This window comes from Malaclemys terrapin, chromosome 8 (assembly GCF_027887155.1).
Source record: "Malaclemys terrapin pileata isolate rMalTer1 chromosome 8, rMalTer1.hap1, whole genome shotgun sequence".
Taxonomy (NCBI): Eukaryota; Metazoa; Chordata; order Testudines; family Emydidae; genus Malaclemys; species Malaclemys terrapin.
Window position 1 is genome coordinate 49,567,549 of NC_071512.1, and position 6,220 is coordinate 49,573,768.

A 6,220-nucleotide genomic window follows, 5' to 3' on the forward strand; every position below is an offset into this window, starting at 1 on the left:
TAATTTCAGGAGTAAGAGGAGGGGCCTGGAGCCAATCCTGCAACCAACCACTCTGTTGGTGTTATCACAGATGGGGGAAGCATGTGTGCAGATCTGTGCTAACACCATGCCACAGATTGGCTAAATGCAGTAATGGTGTGGTTGCCAATCTCCCAGGGAGTTGTGTGCCTGCATAGGGTTAATGCAGCTTTGAGAAGCAAAAAGTATGCCAGTGTGGTTTGCAGGACTGGCAACTCCAAGTGTTCAAAAACACTGTAATGAGTCATTGTCAAAACAGCATGAGATTTAAAAAAAATAATACAATTTGCCCTTTTTATTTGCCTGCGGGTTTTTGAAGCATTTCAGAGTCACAGTTTAAAACTTTGCAACCCTTTGAGCTAGAAACCGTTTTTAATGAAAAAGGTGTTTTTCCTATAATCACATGACTCCAAGGAAGGTTTTAAAGGAAAACATCAAATACCATGAGATTTGGCAACACTGTAATAGACAGGATCACATGAGGTGGAGGGAGTTTGTTACAATCACACAGTTGCATAGGGTTACCATACGTCCGGATTTCCCTGGACATGTCCGGCTTTTTGGTGCTCAAATCCCCGTCCGGGGGGAATTTCCAAAAAGCCGGACATGTCCGAGGAAATAGGGAGGCATAAGCCAGGGTCTGCCCGGCCCCAGCACGATCCGCTGGGTCCGCAGCGCAGCCCAGCTGCCTCAGCTACATTGTAGGGGGGGGGTTCGGGCTTCTCTCGCGGGCGGGGACCCCCCAGCCACTGGGGGACCCTTCCTGTGGCCCCGTTGCCCCGCGCGGCTCAGAACCCGGCGCCGTGGGAGCTGTGTCCGGTGGGGACAACAGGCCGGGGAACGTGCTCGGCGGCGGCAGGAAGGAGGCTGTGGCCGGGGCTGCAGGGACCCGCGCCGCCCCAGTCACCGCTGAGTGTCTGAAGCCCCTGCCAGGCAGAGGCTGCCGGGTGAGCGGGAGAGCAGGGCAGGCATGGGGCACAGAGGCTGCAGGGCGAGGAGGAGCAGGGCAGGCAGGGGCATAGAGGCTGCAGGGGCAGGGCAGGCGGGCGGCGCAGAGGCTGCAGGGGCAGAGGGGTGCAGGGGCTGCAGGGCGAGGAGGAGCAGGGCAGGCAGAGGCATAGAGGCTGCAGGGGCAGGGGGTGCAGGGCGAGTGGGGAGCAGGGGTCACAGAGGCTGCAGGGGCGGGGGTGCAGGGGCTGCAGGGCGAGTGGGGAGCAGGGGTCACAGAGGCTGCAGGGGCGGGGGGGGCAGGGGCTGCAGGGCGAGTGGGGAGCAGGGGTCTCAGAGGCTGCAGGGGGGAGTGCAGAGGCTGCAGGGCGAGTGGGGAGCAGGGAAGCACTTAGCAATCCCCAACCAAGATCAGAACAGGAGGGAGGAGGGGGAATGCAGGGTGCCCAGAGGAGGGGGCAGGGACTTTGGGGAAGTGGCGGGGCCAGGGCGGAGCTGGGGCGGGGCCGGGGAAGGGGCGGAGTTGGGGCAGGGCCAGGGCCCCCGTGGACTGTCCTCTTTTTTCAGTGTTGAAATATGGTAACCCTACAGTTGCAGGACACAGAAAAGCTTCTGTTGTAGAACTGGCTATTTGTTGCACTGAGGTCACATTCCTAAAATGCCCAAGATTATGGCCATCAACGCAGAACTATCTCCCAGGAATTTATTGCTGTGTAGGAAAAACTTCCCTCAAGGTTCCAGTGGGACCAATTCCCCAGAGACTTGTTGAAATACTGAAGTTTGGGTGGATGATGCCCCTCTACATAAGCCAATGCTGGGTATGCAGGAGCATCAGGAACGCTGGTTTAAAATATAAATAACTGCATATTGAGAAAAACCCAGCCAAGGGAGTTTCACCTCACATACTTTCCTATGTTCCCACTAGTATGCTTAGGCACTCGAGGTTAGTTATGAACCAATGTGTTTAATTAAGTGCTGCAACAAGAGGAAATAAACCAATTAGAGTGAAATTATACAGACAACCCCAGAACATCATTGCTCTGAACAAAAGTGGAGAACAAGTATTTAATAATGGACTCTTCAAACGAGCAACAGACAAGTATAACATGATGATCTAATGGCTGGAAGTTGAAGGTAGACAAATAAAGACTGGAAATAAGGCATAAATGTTTAACAGTGAGAGTAATTAACCTTTGGAACAACTTGCCAAGGGTCGTGGCGGATTCTCCATCATTGACAATTTTTAAACCAAGATTGGATGCTTTTTCTAAAAGATCTGTTTAAAGAATTATTTTGGGGAAGATCTGTATCCTGTTTTATACAGGAGGTCAGACTAGATGAACATAATGGTCCCTTCTGATCTTGGAATCTATGAGAGAGCAGGGGGCATAGAATCAATTTGCAAGGCAGCGCTTTCTGAAGGCTGCACTGGCATTCAACTCTCCAGCTGCCCACCAGTGGGGAGCTGAGGTATAACTGAATTCAGAACATTTAGAAGTGAAAAAATCAAAGGATTTCCAAAATCTAGATAAAGATTGCTGGACTTCCCACAGGATGCCAAGGCAATTAAAGTGCTCGGGTGCTAAAGGTAGTTAAGCACTGCTATTTACCTTCTCACAATATTACACTACAAGGGCAAGGGGAAACCCAATGAAATCCAAAGGTAACATACAAAACCGATACTAGGAAATACTCTTAACACAAAGCATAATTAATCTGGAATTCATTGCTACATCAATGTGGCAAAGAGTTTAGAATTTTTTAAAGGAGTAAATATTTATATAATTTAAAAAAACAGCAGTTAGATTACAATACAACAGGACAAAACTATAGGGATACAAAACCTGCTGCTTCAGGACATAACACAACTATTAACTGACTAGGTTTAGGAATAAACTTCCCCTATAGGCAGGTTATTTCATATTTGTCTATTATGGAGTTTCTTGCAAGTTTCTTCATAGCATCTAGTGCTGTCCACCATTAGGGACAAGATAGAGGATAGACTGAGCTGGTATGGCAATTCCTATGTAAGATAAAAGAGGTATGGGTAAATGGGTCTAAAGTTGAGCTATATAGAGATGATTAATAGACAGTTGTATTTCAATAAAAGAATATAGCAGAAAGCATAAATTACCATGGATTGTATCACTACTTGACATCAGTCCTACCTTTTCCATTGTAGCCACCTGTACACACTCACTCAGCTTTGACAGGTTTTTTGTAGCTATCATCCGGTAAACAGAACTGGTGACCTTAGTTGCTGTTCATTTTTCTAAACTGAAGGCTTCATATGCGACAAAAGCACCCCATGAATTAAAATAACAGAATCCTTGTCAATTCCAAGATGTATGATCTTTCAGTAACCTCCATCAGAAATGTCATATTTGGTGTGTTGTCGCTATAATCAGCAATCCACAATGATAGACTGTACCAAATTTCAAGATGGCAGCACAAAAGGACACCTGACCAGTCAAAATCTGGCAAGACAGACTGATGGCCTTTTGGTGACCTGAGCAGCCTATGGAGAGGTAAATCACTGCGGAGGGACGGGGACGGGGGGGCAGGGCTGGGGAAACCCATGGGTGTCATTGGGAGGGTAGGGACCCTGTGTGCTCCCCAAAGCGAGGTGAGGCATGGGGGGGGGCACACGGGGTCACATGCCAATGCACCTCCCTCCCCATTTCTGCAGCACAGATCTGCCCTCTATAGTTCACTGACTCTGCAGCTGGATGCCACCTCCTGGGTCCTAGTGCTGGTTGTTTTCCCCTTCTATGTGTGCTGGGTGCCCTGCATGGCCACCATTCTGTTTTCTGTACAACGGTTAGTGCCTGCGATGGGCCTGGGTGGGGAAATGGGAGAAGGATGGGACGGGGAAAGGCAGTGGGGAAGAAAGAGGGTGTGATGGGGAGGAGGATGTGGGAGGGAAAGAGGGAGTGGGAAAGGGGATGGGATGGGGAATGGTGGGGGAGAAAAGGGAGCCCAGCATGCAGTGTCCTTTCAGGAGCAGCAGGACCTCACCTGTTAAGCAGGCCCATCTCGACCCCCCCCCACACTCCTATAGAGCTCCACGCCCCCTGCACCTTGACCATCCCAACGAACCCTCCACACCTGGATCCCTGCCCCACTGAGCTCCAAACAGCTGGACCTGGACCTCCACCCCAGCCCACTCCCCCAGCTCCCACTTCTGAGTTCCCCACACTAAGACCCCCCCTGCTGAGCCCCATCCCCCCCACACTCAGACTCCCCACTGCTGAGCTCTGAACACCTTTACCTGTACCCCCATAGAGTTCCATTGCCCCTACACACAGAACCCCCAATGAGCCCCTCTGCACCCAGATCCCCCACACCCAGATTGCTCCATATAGAACCCTCTCACCTGGATCCTCCCCCCACTAAGCTTCTCTGCATTTGGATCCTGCTGGGCCGAGCCTGCCTGCCCACATCTGGTGCACCTGATAATGAAGGGCAGGGCGTTAGCGTATTTCTGGGGCAGGCAAGGCCCTATCACTGTGTCAGGGTTGGGTCCAGCCTCACTGCCAACTCCCTGTCCTGAGAGGGGGGAGCTTCAGGGTGATCTCTCAACTCAGTGCAGCCAGTGGCCTGTGCTCCCCATAGCCATGCTGGTGCCTCCACATTAATTTATTGACAAATAAAATTTGCAAAATTTTAAAATAGTGTGCAGAATTATTAATTTTGTTTTTTGCATAGAATTCCCTCAGGAGTAAATGTGAGATTTTTCCTGTACTCAGTGGAATGACCTACTTGCAGCGCATTATTGAGCCATTAGCTGTATAAGAGGTCCAGACAGGGTGTGGTGCCAGATAAATAAGGGAGACAAAGCTGGAACTCAAGCTGTTTTAACAGATCCTGCTTAAGACATAATTGATTCTATATCATGACTACCACTGAATCAAATTTCATGATTTTAGCTCAGTGGGAACATGGGAATTAATGGCAGTCCATGACTGAGTCCATTATAAGTGTTTATACAAAATAAGTCCAATAGGACCTGATCTTGTAGTTTCTATACAAGACCAAATGAGCCCCGGAACTTCACGGGAACTTTGTCTATGTAACAACTGTAAGATGTGGCCTATAGTTTGCTCACTCTGCATCTGCACAAGGAATTATCTCCTTTCTGTCTCTAACAGATAAGGAAACAAACACAACACAATGAACTATAATACAAATCTTAACTACGATTTCATACTTCCTCTAAACCCATCTCACCACACACCTAACCAGTGCACAAGTTTCAAGTCTGAATACTTGTTAATTTTGCTGAAGGTTTTGTATGATAATGTGAGGGACCTTTGTGTGCTGCATGTACCCGTAGTTATTTTCTTGGAGGCAAAAAAGTTTCTTACAGAGATGCAGAATCTGGCATTATTGGCTGATAATGCTGTGCCCTCTTCATATGATGATAAAAATATGTCCCTTAACTTGGCATTTCTTTGTTTTTAAAGGGCTTGTGTTAAAGGGTGTGTGGCATTTAAGCAACCTTAACCAGTTTTAAACCAAGTTTATATATGCACAGGCACTCTCTGATAGGATTCAAGGGCAGGGTTTATTATTCAGAACTCTCCCATTATTCATTTAAAATAATCCAGTGGATATGCCCCACATTGCCACATACAGGGAGTCTTGAATTTACCTCGAGCACATCATTTAACCAAGCACATATCATATTTAGTTCAGTTGTTAGTGCAGAGGTACTATGGATGATAGGTGTAACATAAATACCTCCAAAGACAGGTAGAGACTTCCATCCTCTGGAGTGGTTTATAATTTGCGGCGGCAGAAGTACAGAGCTGATACTTAAGGCAATTCCACCTCTCAGCAGTTCTAGAACTTTGTCTATAGTGAGCCTGATAAAAGTTTAGCTTCAAGATTTATTTTTTAAGTCCCCTCATAAATAAAGTGAGTTGGGCTCCAGCTAATAAGACTAAACTAAGTAAATATCTGGCAATGTAGAAATAGCATCAGGAACTGAACTAAGAACATAGTGGTGAGTGGTAACAAATTTTGAGGCCTTTAAGACATGCAAACCGATCACTCAGCTTTAGAAGTACAGTGAATAGCACAGCAGCATTCTAGGTCCGGTACACGCTGTGTGTGTACATCGTAACCCTTAGGTAGTAAAGGGTAGTTGCAGATGGTATCACTGGCATACAACAAACAAGAGCTTATGTAACTGTTTAATCAAGATAAGACTAAAGGCCAGGTTTGTTTAAAGTATGACTGCAATTGAACA